Below are 10296 nucleotides of genomic sequence, written 5' to 3'. Positions count from 1 at the left end.
TTTGCCGTAACCTTGAGGATCAAGTGACTGTGGAGGTGAATCCTAGTGGGTGGAGGCGTCATTTCCGGTGAAGTCCGGTGTTGAGCGTGCAAAGGCCCCTTGTTGAAAGGCGGGTACAGTCGCTATTGATTTTGTATTCGTGGCAGCTCTGCTTCCGCTATAATTTAAATGTAGCTTTTTTTCATTTCAGGCCAGCAAGGGTTAAATGTCAGTTTCCTTGCTGGCAGATGCTTGCTTGCTAGCCAGCTGATGTGGGTGGTGACCACTTACACCATCCATGACCCATCAACTGACTATCGGTGATAGAGTAATCTATGTTGACCAAGCCTGAAGTAAAGATCTCTCTGGTTGTAGTGGTGCTTCTGCTGTGTTCGTGGAGTTCATGGTACTGGTGTCGTATCCTCAGCTGTGTGGTATTTTTCAGCAGGTACAGTGTTAAGTTCTATTTTCCCTTTTTCTATCTGTCTTGTTGTTGTCACTCTCCCTGTGTTGTTCACCACCTGCAGTGGTGATGCTATCATCCTTGCCGGCCAGTGCACTAGCCAGGGATTATTGAGGTGACAATCAAGGAATAGGCAAGTGACGGTGGCGGGGGGAAGGACCTGCTCAGAGCATTATGGGAGTTTAGGGACAGGTACAAGTTTGAGCTCAAGAGGTGCCCAATCCCTTGCTCCCTACTGTGAGGGCCTTCCTTTCCCCATTCCATACCGTTGTTGGTGTAAGGCCGGGATCACACTGGCGATTTAAACGGCCGAGTTTCGCATGGTAATACACGGCGCTGGCGCCGGGACTCAGGAGCGGGGCGTGCAGCTCCATGTATTGCTATGCAGCCGCATGCCCCGCTCCTGAGTCCCGGCGGCAGCGTCGTGTATTACCATGCGAAACTCGGCCGGTTAAATCGCCAGTGTGATCCCGGCCTAAGTTGTGCCGTCCGCTGGACCATATTGGTTCATGACAGCGCTGCTCCATTCTAATGGAGATAAAAGCGCCCGCTCTGCCAGTTACACATGGTTAGGAAACTGAAGGAGTATAGCTTTTCTCTCATAGTTTAGAGTATTGATTGATAATAATTTCTTGAAAAAACTTATATTAAACTTATATTAATACCTAATATTCTTTTATTTCCCACATCCAGTTAGATGGAGCCTTAGTTAATCGGACGTGATGTATTGTGACGGGTCTAAAAGGCAGTCTACATATTCAGGGATCATTTATGAATCAATTTCTTGGGGTTTCTCTTAGTTCTCTCCTGGATGTCTGGAATAACAACTGGTTGTCTATTTTTTAGGCATCGTCTACTTCCAAGTCAAAAAATAAGCTGGAGCTGGAAGGTGTGTGTCTGTGAATGATCCTGTGTACAATGGCCTCTGTGATGTTGTCACATCTCCTGCTGTTTGTGGACTGTTGCCCTTGTTTGCATTCTTTGCCTAGTAACAGTGATGTAGGGGAGAGGAGTAGTCGGGGGAGGGATGTGGAGAGGAAGGAGGAAGTAAGGAATAAAGAAAAGCACGGCCGGGCAGCCAAGCACGAGCACATCGGTGTATGTCTCTGAATTCTTTATCGCCGACATCACGACACTACAACTGGCGACGAGGAAGCGTTCATTCATCAGCCACAGGTATTTCAGTCCCACGAACAGTCTACAAGGCTATCAGCACTCACTATGGCTTGTCTACCCGCATTTCCTGCTTTTGATGTGCATCAGTCCCAAGCAAACCTGGCAGTATCTTGGGATAAATGGCTAAAGCGATTCAAGATTTTTCTGCAAGCCATGAATGTCTCTGATGATACCCGGAAAAAAGCCATGCTGTTACACTACGCAGGGGAGCAGGTTTACGATATATTCACTACTCTGCCGAATACAGGGGAGTACAAGGACTATGAGCTCAGCAAAGCTGCGTTAAGCAAGCACTTCTCCCCTCACAGAAATCCGGCATTTGAAATTTTTAAGTTCAGGCAGTCAAAGCAGTCGCCAACAGAAAGCATGGCTGAGTATCATGTCCGGCTACGACACCTTGCAGCGCACTGTGAATTTGCGGAAGTAGACAAAGAAATCCAAATGCAGATCGTACAAGGAAGGATGTATTTCCTCCAAGTTAAGGAGACAAGCACTCAGAGACCCCACCATGACGTTAGCGAAGTTGCTAGATACAGCGCGTATAAATGATGCTGCAGACAAACAAGCTAAACTGATAGAGAACATCGAGCATGAGCCAGACGCGACATCTTCTATAGCAAAGCTTACACAGAAACCAAATGTGCCTCGTACGCAGGCAGCCACATGTTACAACTGCGGTGGATCGTATCCTCACCAGAATGTCTGCCCAGCAAAGGGAGGAACTTGTCATAATTGCGGAAAGCAAAATCATTTTGCAAAGGTGTGTAGATCCAAGCCACAATCTCCTCATACCACCGCACAACCTAGGCCACCGAAGATCCAAACACTGCAGATTAATGACGAGTCCCACAGCACCTATTTATTCTCCGTGACGGAAGAGGGATCTAATACTGTGCACGCAGTTACTAATCCAAAACGAGTAATCCGAGTGAATGGCAATCCAATAGAAGCCCTGGTGGACACGGGGGCATCAGTCAACGTCATCAGTCATACAGTCTACAACCAGCTCCTAAACAAACCTACTCTACAAAGTACCAATATAAAGATTTTTCCTTATGGCTCAGCAGCTGCACTGCCCCTGTGCGGAAAATTTCAGTCAGAAGTTGCAGCTGAAGGAAAGTCCATCACTGACACCTCTTATGTGGTAGAATGCTCTGCGGACACACTTCTCAGCTGTACCAGTGCAATATCTCCTGGGCCTTGTGAACCTTGTCAACAGCATTACAGGTCCTTCGGCCCACCACATTATGCAGAAGTACCCAAATCTCTTTAAAGGCCTAGGTAAGCTAAAGGATGTTCAAATAAAATTGCATATAGATCCGTCAGTACAGCCCTCTATTCAGCCCCACAGGCGCATTCCATTCCATGTCCGCAAGCTTGTGGAGCAAGAACTGCAAGACCTGGAGGCGTCCGATGTCGTCGAACGCGTTGAAGGCCCGACCCCCTGGGTTTCACCAATCGTTGTTGTACCTAAACCGAAGCAGCCAGGTAAAATCCGACTATGTGTGGATATGCGCCACGCCAATCGGGCGATCCAAAGAGAAAGGCACATCACGCCCACTATTGATGACATTCTCGCAGACCTGAATGGTGCGAAGGTATTTTCAAAAATTGACCTAAACTCAGGCTATCATCAACTTGAATTGCATCCAGACTCCAGGTACATTACAACTTTTAGCACGCATGTGGGCCTGCGCAGATTTAAGAGATTGAACTTTGGCATCTCATCGGCCGCAGAAATTTTTCAGAATATCGTCAGCCAGGTTCTGTCTGGCATTGCAGGAGTCCTCAACGTCAGTGATGACATTCTAATTTATGGCACAACCCAAGAGGAACATGACAATCGCCTAGAACAAGTGTTTCAAAGACTCAAAGCCTGCAATCTCACTGTCAATCCGTCGAAATGTGAATTTAACCAAAAATCATTAACTTTTTTTGGATACATCTTTTCTGAACAAGGAGTTTCAGCTGACCCACAGAAAGTGGCTGCCATAAAATCGGCTAGCCCACCGCAAAATGTGTCAGATGTTCGCAGCTTCCTAGGACTGGTCACATACTGTGGGCGATTTATACCTGACCTAGCCACTGTTTCAGAACCTCTGCGAAAGCTCACAAAGAAAGACTCTCCGTGGACATGGGGTACTGAGCAGCAAGCAGCTTTTGACGCATTGAAAACCAACCTAACCAGCGACACTGTCATGGCCTATTTTGACCCGTCAAAACCCACACAGCTACTGGTGGATGCTAGTCCAGTAGGCCTAGGGGCAATTCTCACACAAGTGTCTAGCGCAGGCGACATATCCACAATCTCATATGCCAGCAAGACACTAACGGATACAGAGCAGCGATATTCACAAACTGAGAGAGAAGCCCTGGCAGTTGTGTGGGGGTGCCTTCATTTCCATTTATACCTTTTTGGACATCAATTCACATTGATAACTGACCACAAGCCACTCGTTCCAATTTACAATAAGCCCTCGTCAAAGCCTTCCCCGCGTCTTGAACGCTGGTTGCTCCGCTTACAGAACTATCATCTCCAGTTGAGATACGAGGCGGGAGCTGGAAATCCCGCAGACTATTTCTCGAGACACCCAGCACCACAGCCCACCACAGACGACATCCCCGCGACGATTCTGGCGGAGGAGCATGTCAACTTTGTCGTCGCCCATTCGGTACCGAAAGCTATGACCATACAGGAAATTAAGCAAGCGCTGGATGCCGATCACCAGCTTCAATTTGTGATAGAGACGGTTCGGTCCAAGAACTGGAGCAGTTTTCTTGCTGAGGCCCGCCTTCACCCTCCTGATCAGGCTGGGTACCTGGAGGTTTTCTTTAACGCGAGACATTCCCTATCAGTATCAGACTCAAATATGCTCTTAAGAGATAATCGCCTGGTGATACCTCAGAAACTTCAGAGCAGGGTACTGGATCTGGCGCATGAAGCTCATCAAGGGGTCGTGAAAACGAAGCAGCTACTTCGGGAGAAAGTGTGGTTTCCCGGACTTGACAAAAAGGTAGAGGCACTCGTTGAAACATGCATACCGTGCCAAGCCACTACAGTTTCCCATAGACGTGCACCATTACAAATGACACCCCTGCCAGCCGGCCCATGGATAGCTGTTAGCATCGATTTCTGCAGTTTACCAGATAGCTCCTATCTGCTGGTGATCATGGATGACTTTTCAAGGTTTCCAGTCATCGAACATGTTTCTACAACCTCGGCCAAGGCTGTTTTACCAAAATTAGACAAGATCTTCTCAGCATATGGCATACCTGAGATCGTGAAATCTGACAATGGACCGCCTTTCAATAGCACAGACTTTCAGTCCTTCGCAACCTACCTGGGTTTCACACACCGGAAAATAACTCCTTGCTGGCCTCAGGCCAACGGTGAAGTCGAACGATTCATGCAATCGCTCAACAAGACCCTAAGGATTGCTACCATGGAGCACAAGGACTTGCAGCAAGAGTTGAACGCATTCCTCAGACAGTACAGGGCTACACCCCACTCTACAACGGGAATACCACCTGCAACGGCACTGTTCAACAGGCCCTTACGGGTCAAACTTCCAAGCATTCCAGCAATCTCCGTCCAGACCCCGATTTCTATCAATGACTCCATATCAAAGGAAAAGATGAAACGGTATGCAGATAAGCGCAACCATCGAGGCAGACAGCCGGCAATACAGGTGGGCGATTGGGTCCTGGCACAAAGGTTAAAAGCGACTAGCAAGTTTGTGTCACCGTACTATCCGGAACCCTTTCAAGTTATAGACGTTAAGGGCACCATGGTTACTGCCCGGAATCAAAGTCGTCAGGTCACACGGAATGTGTCCCACTTTAAAAAACTCCGGGGCCACGTCCCAAAAACCACGCCTAGTGAGGAAGCGGAGAGCGACGACTCCCTGCCAGAGACTGGAGATGCCGTAAGCCTAACAGGGGATGTCTCCGGGGATACTCAGGGCTTATCTGGTGATGGGCTGTCTCACCGCTATCCGACTAGGACCTATCGAAGACCACCTGCCCACCTTACAGACTATGTTCTGCAGTGAGACTTAATGTTTGAACGACAATATTCTTCAAATGTTTCAGTTTTTTTTTTTGTTGTGAGAAAAGAAGAGGTGTGATGTTGTCACATCTCCTGCTGTTTGTGGACTGTTGCCCTTGTTTGCATTCTTTGCCTAGTAACAGTGATGTAGGGGAGAGGAGTAGTCGGGGGAGGGACATGGAGAGGAAGGAGGAAGTAAGGAATAAAGAAAAGCACGGCCGGGCAGCCAAGCACGAGCACATCGGTGTATGTCTCTGAATTCTTTATCGCCGACATCACGACACTACAGCCTCCAGTCCCACAATATGCTATACTAGACACTGACGCAACTGGAAGGGAAGGATATGATGGACCTCATTAATTTCCTACTTGTTCCAGTAAGTTAAAGCTGAGGTTCCATGGTTACATACCATACATATACCACATACACACATGTTCACATTTGATCTGGTTAGGGAAATGCATGTGAATGAGCTTTTCAATCACAAAGGAGCAAATTGATGTGAGAAATGTTACATGTCACCGCAGCTGTGGGGATCAGCCATGCAGGAAACAGACTTGTGTCATAGATGAATGCTGTCCATGGAGGGGATGAGGCCACATACTAGTTAAAAGTGTAACAAGATTCCCCATTTATTAGAGGAGGTTAATACATACTGTATTTATACATTATCTTTTTGGCCGTAACAAAGAGATAAGATGCAAAATGTAAGCATCTTATTGGTTGGATTAATATCTTACTATTGATTGGTTATAATTCAATCCTCTACGTAGCTGAATATTAATTTGTCACTTACGTGTGGGTGCACTGCCATGGAAGGAATTTAGGTCAGCTGGAAGCCCCAAGGCCACAGATAGAAGCTTGAAGATTAAACATAATGTTCCTTCTGAGGGTCAGTGTGTACAAGGAAATGTGTCTTTTCAGATATTCAACACAAAATCATTGTGTCCAGAACACTATAGAGAAAATGGATGTCAGGATTATTCCAAAATGGATGCTACTGTTACATTTCGCTCCTGTTATTCGCATTTCTAAACATATATTTATACCTAAACTAAGGTTGGGCACCCCAAGTGTCCTTATCTTACACCTGCCTGGGTCAGTGAACCCCTTTTGTCAAGCAGTATTTTTAACCAAAAAAAATAAGCCCACCTATTTTTTTGGTGCGGTATCTTCGTGCCAGATGTTATCTGTGCGTGGTGAAATTTTGGCCAGTTTACGGCTTTTTTCTGTTTTTTTCCTTGGCTGCTCTTTTGCTGAAATAAAGCAGTCTTTAGGGGAAAAAAAGGGCACCCAGTTTTTGGTGCGGTATCTTCGTGCCAGCTGTGCATGGTGAAAGTGTTGCCAGTTTACAGCTTTTTTGTCTATTTGGCCTGGCTGTGAGTTTTGCTGACATAAAGCATTATTTAGGCTAGTTTCATACTTGCACCTTTTTGCGCAGCATTTCAAGCGCACATGAATTGCATGCAAAAAACGCTTACTAATGCTTGTAAACATTGCGCTTTTTCGTCGCATCATCGTGCGCATTACGACAAAAAAACGCAGCGTTTTTATGCGTTTTCTATGCGATTGCATTTTTTTTGCGCATGGTGTCACAATCACAAGAGGAAAATTCTAGAAAAAGTCTTGCAACAGACACCACCAATGGGGCAGCAGTGGGCTTGTGTTATGGAAATTCTTTAAATAGACCCAGTTTTCAGCTGAATTTTTCACATTTCCTTGGATTTTCTCTTGGCAACATGGATCTGCGCTGGAAGAGTTTTCACTTCAACTTGGATATGGACATCAGGATGGCTCAGGCTTATGCAGTTGCTTGCCATCAACAAAGGGAGAGAGAGAGAGAGAGACAGCGAAGATGGCAGCGGCGGCGTTTGTGGATACATCCGATTATTGAACTCCGGGAGAGCCGTGGAGAGTACCACACCCTCTACAGGGAGCTCCAGGCAAACCCGGAGAAATTTACTGATTACACACGGATGTCCCAACAAACCTTCAGTTATTTGCTTGGTCGTGTCCAAGATGCCATCCAGAGATAGGACGCACAGCTCCGTCGTGCGATTCCTCCCGAGGAACGGCACCTGGTCACATTGCGGTACGTAGTATTGCAAAAACAATGCCTGCATAATTTTCTTTGTTCACACATGGACTATTCCAAAGTTGGCAGAATTATTGTTCTGCCATGTAGTTAACCAAAGGCTGAATTTTATTTTTATGCCATGTAGTAAAGAAAAGGCTACATATATATTTGTATGCCTTTGTTTTTTTCTTGTGTTATGTATTTTTTGTGGTTCTAAACAATCCATATACACAAAAATTAATTTTTTTTGTTTCTCGGTTTCACAGATTCTTGGCTACTGGCGAGAGCCTCTCTTCACTGCACTTCCAGTACAGTATTGGGATATCAACCTTGTCTGTTATAGTTGCAGACACCTGCCGAGCTTTGTGGGACGTTCTCTGTCCCGAATTTATGCCCCTGCCCACCGTGGAAAAGTGGTTTTAAATTGCTGAAAGATTCTGGACAGTCTTCAATTTCCCTAACTGTTTGGGTGCCGTTGATGGGAAACACATCCGTATTATCAAACCAAAAAGAACAGGCTCTGAGTACTATAACTATAAAAAGTACTTTTCTACAGTACTCATGGCCATTTCGGATGCAGACTGTATGTTTATCGCAGTGGACACTGGAGCATTTGGCCATGGGAATGACTCCCAGGCTTTTAAGAATTCTGACATGGGCCGGAGGTTGTATGGCAACCAGTTCAATTTCCCCAGGCCACGGCCTCTTCCCAAAACACCAAAGGTCCACCGCAGCCCTTTGTAATGGTTGGGGATGAGGCATTCCAGATGTGCCAAAACCTGCTCAAGCCCTACTCCAGCCGGGACTTGGACTACACCAAAATAATTTTTAATTACAGCTTGACAAGGGCCAGAAGAACTGTTGAGTGTGCCTTTGGTATACTTGTCTCCAGATGGCGCATTCTCGGCACAGCCATTAATTCTGAAACAGGAAACAGTGGATGAACTGGTGAAGGCCTGTGTGGTTCTACATAATTTTGTCATGGTTAGAGAGCACCCGAACTTTGATCTTGATGATGCAGCTCCTAACCCATTGCCTGAATTTACTCAGCACCCTCTCAGGTCATCCGTTGAAGTTGGCCAAACGAGAGACCAATTTGCGGCCTACTTCAACTCAGATGTGGGACGGGTGGAATGGCAAGAGCAAATGGTGTAAACCAAGTTTTCTTTTGTGTGTATGTTAATAAAAAACCTGTGTTGATACCTGTACCGAGTGCACTCTGTCTTCTTACACTTCAATACAATAATCAACTGGCCCGGTGTACCAGTGAATTAATGATGCTGTGTCTTGTGCATCATGAATTTACTAGTACTCCTGACCAGGTGACTATACATACACACACAAGTTGTATGATCTTTATCATCTCTACACTTTGAGTTCAATTTGCTGTGACTGTGGAGATAATACAAATAATCTTTGTGTCACCTGGCATGATGTTATCAATAGTGATTTGTGACTGCAGTTGCATACCTCACTATTTATGACACCTAACGCTGTGACTATAAATATTATTTGTTGTATCATCACTGTGGCTTCAGTTTGAATGCAGACAGTAGTCATAATTAAGTTTATACAACTAATACAATACCCAGGCCTGGTGTCATGCTGAAGTGAGGACGCCAAAAGTAATGCATCCAGACTTCAGAAGGTTATCACACAAGATGCAGCAGAAAACACATAAGAGGTAAACTGCAGCATCGCTACAGTCTGATAGAAATATATGCAGACTGAAGTGACGCTGCAGGTTAAAACTCATGTGTATTCACCTGGCCAGGTGTGATAGTTATGATACAAGGGCAGGGTATTGTACATATGGCATGTATTTTCCCCGTCATCTCCTCAGTTTCTCAACACACACTGAATAGAGGATGTGGTTAATTACAAGGTATATCTAGAATCACTTTGCCTTGTATTACAAAAAGTTAAATGATGTTGGTAAAAACACACCATAGTCAATTAACTTTTGATGATACCTGGCAAAGTAACAATAGATACACCTTGCACTCAACAACATCCTCTATTCAGTATGTGTAATATTAGCTGACTCAAGAGACTGGTGTGGAAAATACAAGTCATATAGATTTGTGCTTTTGACTACACATATCTCCAAGAATGACACAAGAAACATGTGGCAGTAATGGAGCTATGTGGTGACAAAAGCGCTAATGTACGGCACAGTGTGTGTACGGCGCAGTGTGTGTAGGCGGCCAAAGACACATTAATGAAACAGTTTTTTTTAAAGCAGAATTGCACATTTATTTTAAAAAAAAATTATTTTGAAGGACGTTTGGGGGAAGAGTGGGATACTTTGGGGGTGTGGAGAGAAGAGGAATGGCTGGAAGTTGAGGAACGGGTTCTAGGTGAAGGGGCGACTAAAGTAGTGGGGGAAGGGAGATCAGGGATGGAAACGGAGGCAGGTTGAGAAACATTAGAAGGAGAGGGGGGACTGACAAACAAAGTCTTTTGTTTTTTAGTCTTCTTTTGGGCAGGAGCCTGGACCGACCACCACCATATGACCGCCTTACATTGCTTCCCTGCCTGGAGATGGTCGA

The 10296-nt window shown here is 45.5% G+C and overlaps 1 long non-coding RNA gene across 1 annotated transcript; it reads left to right on the top strand.

Moving 5' to 3' along the window:
- Positions 1-5852: 5852 nt before the first annotated feature.
- LOC141083028 (uncharacterized) lies at positions 5853-8946 on the top strand. Its single transcript, XR_012230627.1, has 2 exons — positions 5853-6043; positions 8011-8946. It is a non-coding gene; the product is annotated as an uncharacterized lncRNA (long non-coding RNA).
- The last annotated feature ends 1350 nt before the right edge of the window (positions 8947-10296 follow it).

The sequence above is a fragment of the Dendrobates tinctorius genome, unplaced genomic scaffold, assembly GCF_039654945.1.
Source record: "Dendrobates tinctorius isolate UK_male_01 unplaced genomic scaffold, ASM3965494v1 ptg000019l, whole genome shotgun sequence".
NCBI lineage: Eukaryota > Metazoa > Chordata > Amphibia > Anura > Dendrobatidae > Dendrobates > Dendrobates tinctorius.
The sequence above is the reverse complement of the archived record's forward strand: the minus strand, read 5'-3'. Positions and strand labels throughout refer to the sequence as shown.